The sequence below is a fragment of the Rhinoderma darwinii genome, chromosome 10 (assembly GCF_050947455.1).
Source record: "Rhinoderma darwinii isolate aRhiDar2 chromosome 10, aRhiDar2.hap1, whole genome shotgun sequence".
NCBI classification, from domain to species: Eukaryota; Metazoa; Chordata; class Amphibia; order Anura; family Rhinodermatidae; genus Rhinoderma; species Rhinoderma darwinii.
In genome coordinates this window covers 68,275,104-68,294,953 of record NC_134696.1, presented here as the reverse complement: position 1 = coordinate 68,294,953, position 19,850 = coordinate 68,275,104, and the positions used below count along the sequence as shown (strand labels likewise).

General features: G+C 42.4%; 1 protein-coding gene across 15 annotated transcripts in view; it reads left to right on the top strand.

The window, feature by feature from the left end:
- The window catches only part of PHLDB1 (pleckstrin homology like domain family B member 1), a 314,415-nt gene that overhangs the window by 213,455 nt on the left and 81,110 nt on the right, over nucleotides 1-19,850 (top strand). The window lies entirely within an intron of this gene.

Sequence of the window (19,850 nt, the reverse complement as noted above, 5' to 3'; positions counted from 1 at the left end):
ATGCAAGCGGCATGATGCCTTCACCGCGCCCCTTGCGTCTATGAAAGGCACTGATTGGCAGGGCACTATGACTTGCCCTGTCAATCAGCGCCTTTCAACGATGCAAGCGTCGCAAAGAGGTAATCTCGCTGCTTGAGTCATTGAAAGGCGCTGAATGGCTGGGCACGGAACATACCCGGCCGTTCATCTCCTACTGAGCAGGAGGGGGTGGCGGCGGCTGGTTTCAGTGGCACAGCCGCCCCCTCAGAGAGACAGCAGGCCGCCGTCCTGGACAGTGCGCTCCTGTCGCGCCCCCCCCCCTCCCACCTTCCCTCTTATTTGCGCCCGGGGCACATGCCCCCCCCCCCCTAGCTATGCCCCTGATTACAGAGCTTTGGTAAACCAACAATCTTAACTACATATCATCTCCCAAGATGGATGGTTATTAGTAAGTAAATAGAATTCGGGGCTGTTCGAGGCACTGTTAGGAGCCTCCATCACAAATTTGGCAGGAGTTACCAGAAGCCATAGTGCAGTCTGCGGCGCTATTGTTTCCAGTAAAACCATGGACACCGCAATGGAAAGCAGACTGTACCCATTGAAGTCAGTGGGTTCCGTCGGCCACTGGTGGTTTCCGTGTTGCAATGGAACCGTTGCGTCCGGCATTCCCTTGTTCTGCTCATCTATCAGAGCAGAACAACTGAATTCCCTGATGAAAATGTGAACATGGCCATAGTTGCACTTCAGAGCTTTGGAGTTTATCGTATTCTCTGTGCTGCCCCATACACATTTTTATGGTTTACGAAGGCTCCATTTCTCACTTACCCTCCATGACCGCACCACAGGAGGATAGGGCTCTGCCTCTGTTTGGGACAGGAAACAACCCAACAGGTTAAATAGCCCCTCTCCTCCTCCCTACTCAGTGTTTTTGATTTTTTTTGTCCCTATTGGGCTTCAAGAGGTTGATGCCGGCTGAGGTGGTGTCAGTCGGTTAGCTTACTTTAAAAAATAAATCACCAGGCAGTGAGTGGTCGTTCCTCACCTCCACTTTTATGACTGCTCCCATCTTCCTTGGGGCACCGGTCACCTGTTCTGCGCCTTAAGGTAAAGCTGAGGTGAAAAAATATGCCGGCTCTGGTCCTCCCTGAGCTCCCCAGCCGTGCGCTCCCTTTGTGAACGGGGAGTCTTGCTGCTGCTCATAGCGCACAATTCCACAATAGAGCACATGCATACGTCACTTCTGGCATGGTCGAGTAACATACTTCTGGTCGCAGACGCCGGAAATGTCATGGCGGCGCCATGTTACCGGCGTCCGCATGGAATGTGCTGCAATTGCAGAGATTCCAGGAGCAAGCAGAGGAGGAGTGTGTTGCCGATATTTAGTAGATATCTTCATCACGCTAGTCCTGGTGATCCAGGTTAAAGGTCACCTGGACATGAGGCCTTATTCTCTCAGGTAGGACGGTTTGTATAGCTCCTATCTTGCTTGTACCATGTCTGAGTCTGAGAAATCTGCCTCCAAACCCGGTTCGGTAGAGCCTAACGTGTTTCCCAACCCAGTAAGTATTCTGGTTATGGGAATGTTTGTATGGGGATAAGTTACTTAACTGTTCCCCTCCTTATTGTTTCAGTGTGAGGCATCTAAGAAGCCTAAGCGAGAACCCCTATTTCATAAATGTGCTACGTGTCACAAAAAGCTATAATCTGTTAACAAAACAAACCTATGCCATTCCTGGTATAGGGTTGAACAACCGGGATGAACAACCATCACTTATGGGGGAGATTAAGGGGATGGTCAAGCAGGAGATTCAATCTGCTGTGGCCTCTTTCCCTCAGGCACATTTTCCATCTCCACCTCCTCCATACCTAAGAAAAGAAATATTTAGAAGAGGATTTAGGGTCTAAAGAGGGTAGTTACCATCCCGCCCTATCGGGTGATATCCCTGAGGAAGGGCAACTGCTGGGACCCTCTGCTCAAGCAAAAATATGCAAGAACTTCTTAATGCAGTAAGAAGCACTATGGGGGTACATGAGAGAGAAGAAACTCGTACATTCCAGGATGAAATGTTTGCTGGGCTACGGGGAAAAAAGAAGCTATGCTTTCCCACCCATGAAAATCTTCAAGGGATTGTTGAAGATGAATAAAAGAGTCCCGAAAAACAAGTGTCTTGGCCAGTGGAAATAAAAGATACAGTGAAGGAAATAAGTATTTGATCCCTTGCTGATTTTGTACGTTTGCCCACTGTCAAAGACATGAACAGTCTAGAATTTTTAGGCTAGGTTAATTTTACCAGTGAGAGATAGATTATATTAAAAAGAAAACACAAAATCACATTGTCAAAATTATATATATTTATTTGCATTGTGCACAGAGAAATAAGTATTTGATCCCCTACCAACCATTAAGAGTTCAGCCTCCTCCAGACCAGTTACAGGCTCCAAATCAACTTGGTGCCTGCATTAAAGACAGCTGTCTTAAATGGTCACCTGTATAAAAGACTCCTGTCCACAGACTCAATTAATCAGTCTGACTCTAACCTCTACAACATGGGCAAGACCAAAGAGCTTTCTAAGGATGTCAGGGACAAGATCATAGACCTGCACAAGGCTGGAATGGTCTACAAAACCATAAGTAAGACGCTGGGTGAGAAGGAGACAACTGTTGGTGCAATAATAAGAAAATGTAAGACATACAAAATGACTGTCAATCGACATCGATCTGGGGCTCCATGCAAAATCTCACCTCGTGTGGTATCCTTGATCCTGAGGAAGGTGAGAGCTCAGCCGAAAACTACACGGGGGGAACTTGTTAATGATCTCAAGGCAGCTGGGACCACAGTCGCCAAGAAAACCATTGGTAACACAGTACGCCGTAATGAATTAAAATCCTGCAGTGCCCGCAAGGTCCCCCTGCTCAAGAAGGCACATGTACAGGCCCGTCTGAAGTTTGCAAATGAACATCTGGATGATTCTGAGAGTGATTGGGAGAAGGTGCTGTGGTCAGATGAGACTAAAATTTAGCTTTTTGGCATTAACCCAACTCGCCGTGTTTGGAGGAAGAGAAATGCTGCCTATGACCCAAAGAACACCGTCCCCACTGTCAAGCATGGAGGTGGAAACATTATGTTTTGGGGGTGTGTCTCTGCTAAGGGCACAGGACTACTTCACCGCATCAATGGGAGAATGGATGGAGCCATGTACCGTCAAATCCTGAGTGACAACCTCCTTCCCTCCACCAGGACATTAAAAATGGCTCGTGGCTGGGTCTTCCAGCACGACAATGACCCGAAACATACAGCCAAGGCAACAAAGGAGTGGCCCAAAAAGAAGCACATTAAGGTCATGGAGTGGCCTAGCCAGTCTCCAGACCTTAATCCCATCGAAAACTTATGGAGGGAGCTGAAGATCCGAGTTGCCAAGCGACAGCCTCGAAATCTTAATGATTTACAGATGATCTGCAAAGAGGAGTGGGACAAAATTCCATCTAACGTGTGCAAACCTCATCAACTACAAAAAACGTCTGACTGCTGTGCTTGCCAACAAGGGTTTTGCCACCAAGTATTAAGTCTTGTTTGCCAAAGGGATCAAATACTTATTTCTCTGTGCACAATGCAAATAAATATATATAATTTTGACAATGTGATTTTCTTGTTTTTTTTTAATATAATCTATCTCTCACTGGTAAAATTAACCTAGCCTAAAAATTCTAGACTGTTCATGTCTTTGACAGTGGGCAAACTTACAAAATCAGCAAGGGATCAATTACTTATTTCCTTCACTGTAGATGTATGCTACATGAAGACACATTAAAATGGATGGAAGTCCCAAAAATTTACATCCGAGTTGCCAAAGTGGGTAAAACAACTATTCTACCCTTTGAAGATTCTTCCCAACTAGATAGAAAGGCTTGACAGCCTATTGAAAAAGTCATTGGAAGCTTCTTCTACCTTGCTTCAAGTAAACATAGGGGCTACCTGCATCGCAAGGTCCATCTACAGATGGTTAGACCAGTTAAAGTTCACCTCGGGGAAGGGACCCCCAAAGAGGACATAAACGCCTCCATTCCCTTACTTCCCAAAGCAACAGGGTTCGAAGCTGATGCCTCCGCTGAGTCCATCAAAATTGCTTCAAGAGCAGGGGTACTTTCTAATACAACTATAAGGCCTTCTGGCTAAAGATGTGGACAGGTGACCCTCTGTAAAAGTCCAAACTATGTGCTATCCCCTCCCAAGGCGGGGGGTAGAATATCGAAACACCTAGAACAGTGGAAGGTAATAACGAAAACCCAGTGTTTTCTTTCTTCAATCGAACAAGGATTCAAACTAGAATTTACCTCCTTTCCCCCCAGAAATATGGTTATCACATCCCTTCAAAATTCTACATAAAAAATAGCACTAAGAAGTCTTCAATAATTGTTAGCACAGGAAGTCATTTCCCCAGTCCCTCCGATGGAAAGAGGGTTACATAGTTAGTACGGTTCAAAAAAGACACATGTCCATCAAGTTCAACCAAGGGATGGGAAAAGGGAAGGGAAACCTTTCTACACATTCTACACATTGATATTTTTTTCGTTCTTGGAAATTATCTAAGCCTTTTGTTAAAACTATATACTGCCCCTGCCTTGACCAGCTCCTACGGTAGACTATTCCATAGATTCACAGTTCTCACAATAAAGAAGGCTTGTCGCCTCTGCAGGTTGAACCTTTTTTTTTCTCCAGGCGGAGGGAGTGCCCCCTTTTTTTTTGAGGGGGGTTTACATGGAACAGGATTTCAACATATTTTTTGTATGTGCCATTAATATATTTATATAAAGTAATCATGTCCCCCCTTAGTCGTCTTTTTTTCAAGGCTAAATAGGTTTAATTCTTTTAATCTTTCCTCATAACTTAGATTCTCCATGCCCTTTATTAGTTTCGTTGCTCTTCCTTGTATTTTTTCCAACTCCAGGGCATCCTTTCTACGAACCGAAACCCAGAACTGGACTGCATATTCTAGATGAGGCCTCACTAATGCTTTGCAAAGTTGTACTATTATATCCATGTCCTGCGAGTCCATGCCTCTTTTAATACACGACAATTCCTTGCTGGCCTTTGAAGCAGCTGATTGACATTGCATGCTGTTAATTAGTTTATGATCTACAAGTGCGCCCAGATCCTTCTCAACAAGTGACTCCCCAAGTGTAGCTCCCCCTAGGACATATGATGCATGCAGGTTGTTGGTACCCAGGTGCATAACTTTACATTTATCTACATTAAACCTCATTTGCCAAGTGGACGCCCAAACACTCAGTGCGTCCAAATCGGCTTGCAATTTACTAACCTCTTCTATAGACTGAACAATACTACATACTGGCTACATCCGCTGCTCTTTCTTCTGTTGTATATACAGAGCTAAAGAACCTATTTAGTAACTCTGCCTTCTCTTGATCCCCTGTGACCATCTCCCCGTTACCAATATTTAGGGGTCCTACATGTTCAGACCTTTTGCGTTTTTGCATTTATATACTTGAAGAAATTTTTGGGATTTGTTTATCTATCCTTCGCCACCTGCCTTTTCGTTTTGTATTTTGCTGATTTTATTACTTTTTTTGCAGATTTTATTAAGCTCTTTATAATTTACAAAGGCTACAGCTGTAACTTCACATTTGTATTTTTCAAATGCCCTTTTTTTTTTGTTATGTATTGCCCTTTTTACAGAAGGTGTAAGCCATGTGGGGTTTAATTTTAGTCGTTTATGCTTGTTACCTATAGGAATAAATTTTTGCACTATAATTATACAAAGTGGATTTTAAGATTTCCCATTTATCATTTGTACCATTATTTGACATTAGTTCTTCCCAGTCTATATCCTGAATTGCAGCCCTCATCCTGGGGAAGTTGGCCTTCTTAAAATTAAGTGTTTTTGCCCTCCCAGCCTATGTTTGTTTTTTACAGTATGGCTAAACTATAACTATATTGTGATCAGTGTTACCGAGGTTTTCACTAGCATTAACATTCCAGACAAGCTCTGCATTATTGGAAATGTGCAGATCCAACAGAGCTTCACATGTAGTCGGGTCTTCCACAAACTGGCCCATAAAATTTTCCTGCAACAGGTTGAGGAAATTTCTCCCCTTCGCAATTGAAGGCGAAGCATGCCGCTACTGTTAGGTCGCTACGTTTTTTCTACTCAAAAAACCCAATGCATCCTACAGGATAATAATGAATCTAAAACCCCTAAACAGATTTGTAACTTACCACAAATTCAAAAAGGAATCCATAAAATCTACAATTTCACTGGTAGGACAATTCCTACAGGATGCATACTACCACATCCCTATCCATCAGGAATATCTAAAAATTCCTAATTGTTGCTATACTAGATTTGGAATATCATCAGCACCTAGAATATTCTCAAAGGTGATGGTGCAAATCGTTGCCTTCCTCAGACTCCAGGGTATTCACATCATTCCTTATTTAGACGACCTTCTGTTGGTAGCACCAGATGCCGCTTGTTTAAAAAAAAAATCTGGTCATCCAGACTCAACAGAGCCTACAAGATCTGGGCTAGATTATAAATATAGAAAAGTCAGACATATCCCCTTCAAAAAAAATTTTTGGCGGGGGGATTCTCCTAGACTCCCACAAACACATCTTTTCTACCACAGGAGAAGATAATTTAGTTAAAACAGAAAATAACTTGCCTACTACAACAAAGGCAGGTATCCATAAGGGCCGCCATGTCAGTCCTAAGGTCAATGACATCCTGTATCCAGGCAGTAGCCTGGTATCCGACTCACTCCAGGGATTTACAGGACCTGATATTATTTCAGTGGAACTGTCATGAATAAATACACAGAAAACAGTGAAGTCCCTGTTCTTCCCAAATCTCTGTCCCTACCTACTTGTACGACCCGACCTAAACGACGGCGCACAACAGGGCGGCGTTCCCTAATCTGGTACAAGTGAAACTGACAAACGGATAAGGCAGAGACCGTACAAAATAACAAATGGTCACCTGGGAAGTACATGGCGGGAGAGGCAGGTCAATTGCGCTGCGGAGAAGTCCGGGCGCAAAAGGCAGAGTCAGGCAGGCAGGGTCAAACCGGGAGAGTGCGGGAAAAACAAAAGTCAGAAGGCAAAGAAAAGTCAGGAGTCCAGCCGAGGTCAGGTCACAAGAAGTCAAAATGCAAGTAGCTCAGGGGAGTCTGAAAACAGGGAAAGCACCTGGCAAGGAAACTCTAATTACAGACAAAGGCCAACTATCCCAGGCTGAACTAAATAAGGAGAGGGCGGGAGCTCCGGAACATCATCCAGGCTTTGATTGGCCTGACGCTCCTGAGCTTCTATTGGCTGCAGACTGCCTGTCTGCCTGGCCGGGCGATGCTCGAGCGAGTAACTCTCGATGTCCTGGAGACAGAGGGAGCCGCAGGCAGAGCGTACGTGACAGGAATAGATCTCATCTTTTCCTATACAGATCTTACTGACCAGGCCAGTAAAAATCTCTCTCCTGTGATGGTTAAAAACCACCAATCTAAAACGGGCATCCGGTGGATAGGTAATCAGTTTTCAGAAAGTGGAAAACCCCTTTAAGAGCAGTCCTGGAGTCTCTGAAGATAACAGAACATCTAATCCAGAATTCACATGAGCACGTATTCATACAATAAGACGACAATTTCATACATGAGACATCAGGGAGGTACCAGACAGTAAAACCTGCAGATCCTAGCGGGCCAAATATTTATTTTCCTGGGCAGGGCCTTGACTATTAGCCCTCTCATCCCTCCATCTCAAAAGGTTGCTCCAACATCCGGGCAGATTTCTTAAGCTGAAAAGACTTCGATCCAACTGAGTGGTGCCTAAATCCCAGATCCAAATGGATCTCCAAATAACTCAGAAGTGGGGACTTCCGGAAGTGGATTTATTCGCAAATCAGAAAAACTCAAACGCTCCTGTATTCATTTCTCTAAATCCAAGAGAAAAAAAGCCTAGGCATAGATGCATTGGGCTCACAATTACAGTTTCCTACTTGCCTATGTTTTTCCACCAATTCCCCATGTACCGAAAACCTTACAAAGGAGCAGGTTAGGGAAACAAAGGTGATCTTGAACTTAATTCCCCCCCGCTGGCCAAAACTAGCTTGGTTCGGACTGTTAAAGTCTAAAACTAGCAGAAACATGGATACTACCAATATCTCAGGATCTCTATATACAGACCCTCAAAAGCTTCAACTAGCAGCCTGGCTTCTAAAGCCTCCATCCAAAAATCAAACGGATTATCTGAATCGGTAAAAATATGCTGCAAAAAAAGTAGGAAAGAGATGACCAATGCAATTTATACTAAAATTTGGAAGAAATTCCTTTCCTGTGGTGGGGATGAAAAACCAGATATTCCTCACCACAACATAGCACAAATTCTGGACATTCTACAAGGGGAACTTGAAAAGGGATTAAAACCGAGTACGCTAAAAGTTGATATTGCTTCCCACAGATGGTTTAAAAGATTCTTCATAGGAGCCTACAGGCTGTCTCTAAAGAAGAAGACTCTAGTCCCTACCGGGGACACATATTGAGTTAAAGGGATTAACGTTACCTCCTTTGGAACCTCCTACTGAAATTAGGAGACTGTCTTGGAAAGCAGCTCTTCTAGTGGCCATTACTACGGCGCGCAGGGTAGGGGAAATCCAAGCCCTCTATAAGAGAACCATATTTGAAGATTATGGAAGACAGAATTGTTTTTCGTCCAAACCCCACTTTTCTACCAAAAGTGGTATCCGAATTCCACATGTCCCAAGACATTGTACTCCTATATTTCTGTCAAAATCCTAAAAATAATAAGGAAGAGTAGTTCCACTCACTGGATGTAAGCAAAATCGTACTAAAATACCTAGAATTAACACACTCTTGGAGGACAGATCAAAATCTTTGTCCAGTTCTGGGGATCAAATGAAGGCAGAAAAGCTTCCAAAAGTACCATTGCAAACTGGATTTAAAATGCTATCCTAGACACTTACCAGATTCAAGCTCTTAATCCCCCCAAAAATCTAAGAGCTCACTAACAGAGCAATATCTGTATCCTGGGCTGAAAGAGGTGATACTACCTTGGGATCAGATCTGCAAAGCAGCTACTTGGTCTTCTGTCCATACATTTCATTAACCATTACAGACTAGATTTGGCTTCTGTTGAAGATCTTTCCTTGGCAGCAAAGTTCTTCAGGCCATAGTCGTCGTCGTCCCCCCCCCCCCCTCTAATAAGTTTTCATTTGTTAACTCGCCTGTGGTGCTGTCATGGAGGGTAAGTGAGAAAATAGAATTTGACTTACCGGTAATTTTGCTTCTGAGAAACCCTCTATGACAGCACCCTTAGCCCCCCCCCTCCTGTATTATTGTTAATTAATAAATATATATATTTTTATAGTGATCAATATGGTTATGAAAGAAAAAAATATATTGAATCACTATGCCATATGGTAATTTGAAATACACTGAGGAGGGAGGTGGGGAAGGGCTATTTAACCTCTTGTGGTGTTTCCTGTCTCAATTAGAGGCGGAGCCCTATCCTCCTGTGGTGCTGCCATGGAGGGTTTCCTAGAAACCGAATTACCGGTAAGTCTAATTCTATTTTTTGGCCTCTTTCACGCACCGAATTGTTCTGGCAATGTAAACTTCTTAAAAAAAAAATAATAATAAAAATACGCTTTCTCCTCACACCATAGCGTCATTGTACACAGTATTTTTTTATCAGTGATTCCGTGCGCCTTCTGTAAAGTTTTGCGCTTCCTGTTGTAGATTATGCATTTTTATACTGGTATTTGAACTCTCAAAAGGGCTGTAGAACTTTCATATTTCAGCTTTGATGTTAAAGGGTTAATTTATACATTGAACATTCTGAAGAGTTCCTTTAAAGCCTGCCTAGGGATGACTTGTCATACACTGAGCTGGGGGAGGGGTATATGAAAGATCCTCAGGGCTTTCTTGCGACTCACAGCTGCTTTACTGAAGTTTTATCAGAACGTTTTTCAGTAGAATGGATCGGTGGCAGCGGCATCACTCAAGTCCCCTCTCGGCATCCCTCGAAAAACGAGATGATACCTATTTTTATCAATTAAGTTTAGAACAGAGCAAAAGGGCATCGGTCATCAGACAGGAGGTACTGTATAATATCTGAGGGGTGTTTGCCATTTTATAACCTTGTCAGTCTGTAGTGTCTATGTATTATTGCAGTCCTCTCTGTCCCTCCTCACCCATGTGATATGAAAGTTGTCACGGTTTTGTTTCTGTCGGACCCTCCTGTATATGTGAAGGCATTTTCTTGAGTGTGCCCTCTTCTATGGTTCCTTGTGAGAATTCAGGAGGCTTATTCATAATTCCTTAGTCTATTGAAACACTGAATATAAATATCCATCTAATGCATTACTGCAACCATTTAGAGGTAGATGTCTAGTTATGCCATGTGATGCCCAGCAAATAGTATTGTACAGAATTGACTACACACAATGAGCGACTGCCTAATAAGAAGCAGAGAGCATCTGGATGCTGGTCTGTAAGGGGGCATTAAAGAGGCTCTGTCACCAGATTATAAGTGCCCTATCTCCTAAATATTCTGATCGGCGCTGTAATGTAGATAACAGCAGTGGTTTTTATTTTGAAAAACGATCATTTTTTAGCAAGTTATGAGCAATTTTAGATTTAGTTTCTTAATGCCCAACTGGGCGTGTTTTTACTTTTGACCAAGTGGGTGTTGTAAAGAAGAGTATGACGCTGACCAATCAGTGTCCTGCACTTCTCATTGTTCCAGCCCAGCTTCTTTCACTGCACAATCTGACTGTGCTGTGGATCATGCTGGGCTGGAACAATGAGAAGTGTAGGACACTGATTAGTCACTGATTGGTCACTGATTGGTCAGCCTCATACACTTCTTTTCAACACCCACTTGGTCAAAAGTAAAAACACGCCCAGTTGGGCATTAAAGAGGCTCTGTCACCAGATTTTGCAACCCCTATCTGCTATTGCAGCAGATCGGCGCTGCAATGTAGATTACAGTAACGTTTTTATTTTTAAAAAACAAGCATTTTTGGACAAGTTATGACCATTTTTGTATTTATGCAAATGAGACTTGCAAAAGTCCAAGTAGGCGTGTTTACAGTAAAAGTCCAAGTGGGCGTGTTTACAGTAAAAGTCCAAGTGGGCGTGTTTACAGTAAAAGTCCAACTGGGCGTGTATTATGTGCGTACATCGGGGCGTTTTTACTACTTTTACTAGCTGGGCGTTCTGATGAGAAGTAACATCCACTTCTCTTCAGAACGCCCAGCTTCTGGCAGTGCAGATCTGTGACTCACAGGTCCTGCATCGTGTCGGACACATCGGCACCAGAGGCTACAGTTGATTCTGCAGCAGCATCAGCGTTTGCAGGTAAGTAGCTACATCGACTTACCTGCAAACGCTGATGCTGCTGCAGAATCAACTGTAGCGTCTGGTGCCGATGTGTCCTCGCTCGTCCGACACGATGCAGGACCTGTGAGTGACGACACAGCGTGATCCCTCGAGAACACGGCTGTGTCTGCACTGCCAGAAGCTGGGCGTTCTGAAGAGAAGTGGATGATACTTCTCGTCAGAACGCCCAGCTCGTAAAAGTAGTAAAAACGCCCGATGTACGCACATAATACACGCCCAGTTGGACTTTTACTGTTAAACACACCCACTTGGACTTTTGCAAGCCTCATTTGCATAACTACAAAAATGGTCATAACTTGGCCAAAAATGCTCGTTTTGAAAAAATAAAAACGTTACTGTAATCTACATTGCAGCTCCGATCTGCTGCAGATAGGGGTTGCAAAATCTGGTGACAGAGCCTCTTTAAGAAACAATCTAAAATTGTTCATAACTTGCTCAAAAATGATTGTTTTTCAAAATAAAAACCACTGCTGTTATCTACATTACAGCGCCGATCAGATTATGTAGGAGACAGGGCACTTATAATCTGGTGGTAGAGCCTCTTTAATTTTATGACCCCTGAAATGTTGGGAATAATTTTACTTGAAACAAAGATTCCCGCTGCTATAAACCTAATTCTTACGCGCTGTTGCGTGTGTATTTTCTTATATCTTTGGGGTTTTTTGGGAAGAGGGTTATTTTGTTTATTTAGAATTGAACGTAGTATACTAAAATGAAACCACCACATTTACTGCCATTACAAATTCTGTCCTCTGGAGTCCCTAAGTCATGTACTAATAATATGGACACGCGTGCTGTCGTCTAAATGTAAAGTTAGTAACAAAAGTGTCATGTTTTTTACAAGAAAAGTCAACTTTTCATAGAAAGTTTTATGTACTTTTACATTTCTGACGTGACACAAATTCTACCAGTCAGTAAAAGTCATATGTGTTTAATGTAGAAGACATTCTGTTACTCAATGTGAAAGCGTCAAGCAAGCCAAACCCCTTGAAAGGTGTATAATATAGGGACATAACTCAAATTGCAATGTGCTGAGTTGTGGCTTTCTGCTGGCATTACACGTCTGTTTGCACTGGCCTAAAGGCAAAATCACAGCAACATCAGATAACATTGCGTGAGCCCTCGGGGGAGTATGCAAATAAAACCAATGTGTTAACCAATACATCAACATGAAGGTGTTTTCCATGACAAGTTTATCACATACTAATATCCTCCACACGGCATCCACTATAAATGTGGAACTATGTGATGCTGGTAACGTTAGTCTGCTTCCAAAATGTGTAGGAGGAACCCATGTAAGTTGCATAGCGCCATAGCTAATATATATCATCTATTACACCCGAGCGCACATACATGTGTGTGTGTATATGTATGTATGTGTGTGTATATATATATATATGTATGTGTGTATATATATATATATATATATATACAGTCCAGCAATAGATGAACACAGCACTCCAAACCTCTATCACCACCGCGTCTCATCTGAGATACCGAATCAATGATTATGAATGTCAACTGTGACAAGCTATGATTTTTTTCCGCAAAAGTGTCTTGATACTGGTAAATCCTGTCTCTTTTTGTGTGTGTGTGTGTGTGTGTGTGTGTGTGTGTGTGTGTGTGTGTGTATATGTGTGTATATATATATATATATATATATAGCAGAAAAAGAAATGGCGACAGCACACCGCGAACACTAATGCCACCTACCTAAGCCACTAAATATAAATAAATATGCATTACTGCTAAATCTACTTACAAATAGGGAGGTTCTTAGTGCACATTTTGATCAAAAAGTGTTTGCCCACCTGTCACGACAAGCCGACCTCTGTAAGGTGGGGTCCTACTCTGCACATAGACCCAGTGTTCGCAGTGTGCTGTCGCCATTTCTTTTTCTGCTGTATATTTGCAGTCACAGGTGTTCTTGCACCTGCATACACGTTTTATTTATATATATATATATATATATATATATATATATTATGTTACAGTGTATGTATATATGTATAAACAGTGGATATAAAAAGTCTACACACCCTTGTTAAAATGGCAGGTTTTTGTCATGACAAAAAACTAGTACAAAACGAGTAGTTTCAGAACTTTTTCCACCTTTTAATTTACCCATAATCCGTACAATTCCATTGAAAAACAAACTGAAATCATATAGAGAGGAAAAATAAATACAATAATGTAGTTACATAAGTGTGAACACACGATTATAATTGGGGATTTGGTTGTGTTCAGAATTAGCACATTTAAACTCCTGTTCAGTAGTAGTCAGTACACAGCTGCCATTATTTAGAGTGATTCCGAGTAACCCCATATAAAGTTCAGCTGTTCTATTAGGATTTTTTCCTGACATTTTTCTTTGTTGCATGTGACAGCAAAAGCCATGGTCTGTAAAGAGCTTACAACACATCAAAGTGATCTGATTGTTGAAAGGCATCAGTCAGGAGAAGGGTACTAAAGAATTTCCAAGGCATTAGATATACCATCGGACACAGTGAAGACTGTCATCAAGAAGTGGATTACATTTGGCACAACAGTGACATTACCAATATCTGGACATTCCTCAAAACTTGATGAAAAGACAAGACGAAAATTGGTCCTGGAGGCTACCAAGGGGCCTTCAGCAACATTAAAGGAGCTGCAGGATTTTCTGGCAGGTACTGATTGTGTAGTGCATGTGACAACAGTCCCGTATTCTTCATATGTCTGGGCTGTGGGGTAGGGTGGCAAGACGGAAGCGTTTTCTGTTTCTGCCAAAAGCATGTGGAAAAACGTGTTCTGGTCTGATGGGACCAAGGTTGAACTTTTTGGATATAATTCCAAAATATATGTTTATCGCAAAGCCAATACTGCACATCACCAAAAGGACACCATACCCACAGTAAAGCATGGTGGAGGCAGAATTATGCTTTGGGTCTGTTTTTCTGCAGTTGGAACTGGGGCTTTAGTCAAGGTGGAGGGAATTATGAACAGTTCCGAAGATCTGTCACTATTCGCACAAAACCTGCAGGCCTCTGCTAAAAAGCTGAAGATGAAGAGGAATTTTACCTTTCAACACGACAACGACCCAAACCATACCTCCAAATCAACAAAAGAATGGCTTCACCTTAAGAAGATCAACCTTTCGGAATGGCCCAGACCTGATTTCTGAAATCTGTGGGGTGACCTGTAGAGGGCTGCACACAGGACATGCCCTCGCAATCTGACATATTTGGAGCGCTTTTGCTCGGAAGAGTGGACAACAATTTCCAAGTCAAGATGTGCCATGCTGATAGACTTCTACCCAAAAAGACTGAATGTTGTCATATAGTCATAGGGTAATTCAAGAAAGTATTAGTTTAAGGGTGTGCATATTTATGCAACCACATTATTTTTGTTTTTTATTTTTCCAACCTAAAAGATTTGTTTGTTTTTCAATGGAATTGTGCAAATTATCGGTCACATTAACCCCCTAAGGACACGGCCAATTTTGGCCTTGAGGACTGAGCAATTTTTTTACATTTCCCCTCTTTGCATCCCGACGCTCATAACTCTTATTTTTTGTACGACGTAGTTGTATGAGACTTTGTTTTTTTGCGGGACGAGTTGTACTTTATGTAGGTACCATTTTTTTGGTACAAATACATTATCGTTTAATTTCTATAAATTTTTATTTCGGCAAATGCAGAAAAAAAGCAGTTCCGCTGCAGTTTTAATATTTTTTTTTTTTACACCATACACTGATCATCATAAATAATGTTATACATTTGTTGTACAGGTTGTTACGGTCGTGGCTATACCAAATATGTTTATTTCATGTTTTGGGACTTATATTTTAAAAAGTTTATGTATTATAAAAAAATGTGTGTTTCTGTGTATTTTTTTTACTTATTTATTTATCATAATTTTTTTTTTTGGACATTCATTTAACTTTTTTTTTTTTAATCCCATAAAGGGATTTATCATTTTTATTTTGTAACTGTAATGTACTGGCATAGATCTATATGCCAGTACATTAGCCTGTTACTGATTATACACATGCAGTTGTTAGGGCATACCTCAGTATGCTCTAACAACAGGAAATATGTTCAGACAGCCCTGGGGTCCTTCAATGGACCCTGGGCTGTCTGGCCTTACGAGTTGTGGGCTTTGATCGCGTCACAGTTATTTTCTGTGACTCGATCAATGTGCAGTCCCCACTCTTTGAACGCCGCGATCAGCTGTCAAAGGGTTAACGGCGGAGAGAAGATGTTTCTCTATTCTCCGCTGTCAGAGCGGGGCCGTGGCTGTGTATTACAGCCGTTGCCCCGCGCTCTCCATCGCGTGCACAGACTGCTGTCACACAGGACGAGTATGCTCGTCCTAATGCGCGAAGTGCTCGCCACTCAGGATGAGCATACTCGTCCTGTGTCGGCAACCAGTTAAATGTGGGAAAAGTTCTGAGATGATTCATCTTGGACGGACTTTGTAACATGACGAAAACTTGGCTTTTTAACAGGGGTGTGTAGACTTTTTATATCCACCGTGTGTGTATATGTGTGTGTGTATATATATATATATATATATATATATATATATATAAATTTTATAAGAAGGCAGCCCACGGGACCGCTGTCTCCTGGGGTAGACAGGCACTTTTGGCACAGTAAACAGACTACAGTCCAGTCACAGTGTGGTACTACTGGCCTCAGCCAGTTTTATTAGGTAGAAAAGCCGTAGCAGAAAACAAATAAATACATAAAGTAAATCCTAGGCCGTCCGGCCACTCACTAAACATGCAGTTCCTCACTACAAAGAGCTGAGCCTAGAGCTCCAACTCCCAAACACAACACCACAGTTGCTTTACTCACATCCAGCTTTCCCAGGAGTAGAGAGAGAGAGACTGTGAACTCTGCCTCTATTTAAAGCACACCTCCGCTATGCAGGTAATTAGCCATAATGCAATACCTGAAGTGGCTGGTGGAATAGGAACCCTCCCAACTCTCCTTATTCCAACAACCAGGCCCTTTTAGGCTGGGTTCACACGTGGCGGAATTTCACTTAAATTCCGCTGCGGACACTCCGCAGCGTTAATCCGCAGCGGAGCCGTTTGTCCATTGACTTTCACTTTAATTTAGCAGTGTTCGTTTAGACGATGCGTACAATTCCGCTGCGGAGCATAGGCTGCGGAGCGGAATTTGGTGTCCGCAGCATGCTCTGTCTGTTGCGGAGCAGTGGCGGACTCATGGCGGAATTTCTCCATTGACTTCAATGGAGATTCTAATTTCCGCAATGAAGTCCGCAGCTGTCATGCACATGTTATGTGTGCTGCGGATGCGTCTTGCTTTTTTAACTTGACATTTCTTCATTCTGGCTGGACCTATGTATTTCTAGGTCTACAGCCAGACTGAGGAAGTCAATGGGGCTCCCGTAATGACGGGAGCGTTGCTAGGAGACGTCTGTAAATAGTCACTGTCCAGGGTGCTGAAAGAGTTAAGCGATCGGCAGTAACTGTTTCTGCACCCGGGACAGTGACTACCGATCACAATATACAGCAACCTGTCAAAAAAATATAAGTTCATACTTACCGAGAACTCCCTGCTTCTGTCTCCAGTCCGGCCTCCCAGGATGACGTTTCAGGCTAAGTGACGGCTGCAGCCAATCACAGGCCAAGCACAGGCTGCAGCGGTCACATGGACTGGCGCGTCATCCAGGGAGGTCGGGCTGGATGCCGAAAGAGGGACGCGTCACCAAGACAACGGGCGGTAAGTATGAAAATCGTTTACTTTCACTAGGGAAAGTGCTGGCCCTTCTCTCTATCCTGCACTGATAGGGAGAAGGGAAGCACTTTTCCCGCAGTCCGCAGCAGCTAGTCCGCATCAATTTTCTGCACATTTTGTGCAGATCCGCAGCAGAATCTGCAACGCAGATTCTGTGCGGCATTGATGCGGACAGTTGCGGAGGAAATCCGCCACGTGTGGTCATGCCCTTACACAGGTTTTCCAGAAAACCCTTGCGCAAGGAAAACACATTTTCCTTCTAGCCCAATTCCCTGGTTGTTTTAAAATGTCTATGACAGGAACCTGGTTGAGCTGTACACTCAGTCCATTACTTTTCCCCTGATCCTGTCACAATATATAATGTGTGTGTGTGTGTGTGTGTGTGTGTGTGTGTGTGTGTGTGTGTATATACACAAAGTCCTTCTCAATGAATTAGAAGATCGTCAAAAAGTTAATTTATTCCAGTATTTCAATTCAAAAAGTGAAACTCGTATATTTTATAGATTCATTACACACACCGTGATCTATTTCCAGCATTTTTTTTTTCTTTTAATGTTGAAGATTATGGCTAACCGTTAATGAAAATCCAAAATTTAGTGTCTTAAAAAATTGGGTAAAAGTTGAAGATTGCAGACTCATGGTGTCACACTCTAATCAGCTAATCAACACAACACCTGTAAAGGTTTCCTAGGCCTTTTAAATGGTCCAACAGTCTGGTTCAGTAGGCTACACTATCATGGGGGAAACTGCTGACATGACAGTTGTCCAGAAAACAGTCATTGACACCCTCCACAAAGTAAGCCACAAAAGGACATTGCTAAAGAAGCTGGCTGTTCACAGAGTTTTGCATCCAAGCTTTTTAATGGGAAGTTGAGAGGAAGGAAAAAGTGTGTTAGAAAAAGGTGCAAAGGGCAATGGGGATAAACGCGGCCTTGAAAGGATTGTCAAGTAAAGGCTATTCAAGAATATGGGGGAAATTCAGAAGGATTGTACTGCGGCTGGAGTCAGTTCTTCAAGAGCCACCACACACAGACGTATCCAGGACATGGGCTACGACTGTCGCATCCCTTGTGTCAAGCCACTCATGAACCAGAGACAACGTCCGAAGCGTCTTACCTGGGTTAAGGAGAAAAAGGACTGGTCAGTGGTCCAAAGTCCTGTTTTCAGATAAAAGTACATTTTGCTTTTCATTTGGAAATCAAGGTCCCAGATTTTGGAGGAAGAGTGGAGAGTCATCAATCCAAGTTGCTTTTGGTCCAGTGTGAAGTTTCCACTGTCAGTGATGGTTTGGGGAGCCATGTCATCTGCTGGTGTTGGTCCACTATGTTATATCAAGTCCAGAGTCAGCGCAGCGTCTACCAGGAAACTTTAGAGCACTTCATGCTTCCTTCTGCTGACAAGCTTTATGGAGATGCGGATTTCATTTTCCATCAAGACTTGGCACCTGTCCACACTGCCAAAAGTTTGATAACCACAGTATCACTGTGCTTGATTGGCCAGTAAACTCGCCTGACCTATTATTGTTAAGAGGAAGATGAGACACCAGACCCAACAATGCAGACGAGCTGAAGGCCACTATCAAAGCAACCTGGGCTTCGATAACACCTCAGCAGTGCCACAGGCTGATCGCCTCCATGCCACACCGCATTGATGCAGTAATTCATGCAAAAGGAGCCCCGACCAAGTATTGAGTGCAAATACTGTACAGACTTTTCAGTAGGCCAACATTTTGGTATTAAAAATAATTTTTGAAATTGGGCTTATATAATATTCTAATTTTCTGAGACACGACATTTTGGGTTTTCATTAACTGTTTGCCATAATCCTCAACATTAAAAGAAAAAAATGCTGGAAATAGATCACTCTGTGTGTAATGAATCTATATAATATATGAGTACAATTCAAAAGTGTATATACTGTTTGAATTTCTGAAATAAATCAACTTTATATTCTAATTCATTGAGAAGGACGTGTGTGTGTTTGTGTGTGAGATTTTATATATACTGTGTGTGTGTGTGTGTGTGTGTGTGTGTATATAATGACACACACATTTGCGGTAAATTTCTTTATTGCTGCACTGTAGGGTCCATTTAGAAGGATTTTGTCCCGGCATGAGAGGAGTATCTAGTCCTAATGTAAATGTACATAAATCAGATAAAGTATAATAATTCAGCATGGAAAAACCCTTTAATTCAGAATTCCTTAAAGAGGTTGTCCAGCTTAGAAAACTCATCTATCCTATTAGGGAATTCGGAATTAATAGATGGAGGACCTCTGTTCAGGATTCTCATGTCTTGGCCAGAGTGGAGAGTGGTTACATTGAGCGTCTCTTGCTCTGGAGGATCTATCCTGTCCTGTATTACACAGACAAGCCATTAATATTAATGGACACTGTGTAATGTTTCATTTCCTCTGTGGTGGCGCTGCAGGTAAAAGGAATACTTACTGCCAGGTTTTCCCACAAATTACAGCTGATCACAAAGGGTCCCAGCAGGTGGACACTTTGTGATCTGTATGATGTAAAGAGACTCTCCTAGCAAATTAGTATTGTTCAAAGCGGAGAACCCCTTTAACCCCTTCCCCCTGCTTGCATTCTGGGCCCTAATGACCAACCATTTTCTAAATTTTTCCATTGTCACATTCGAAGAGCTATAACTTTTTTTTATTTTTGCGTCGACATAGCTGTATAA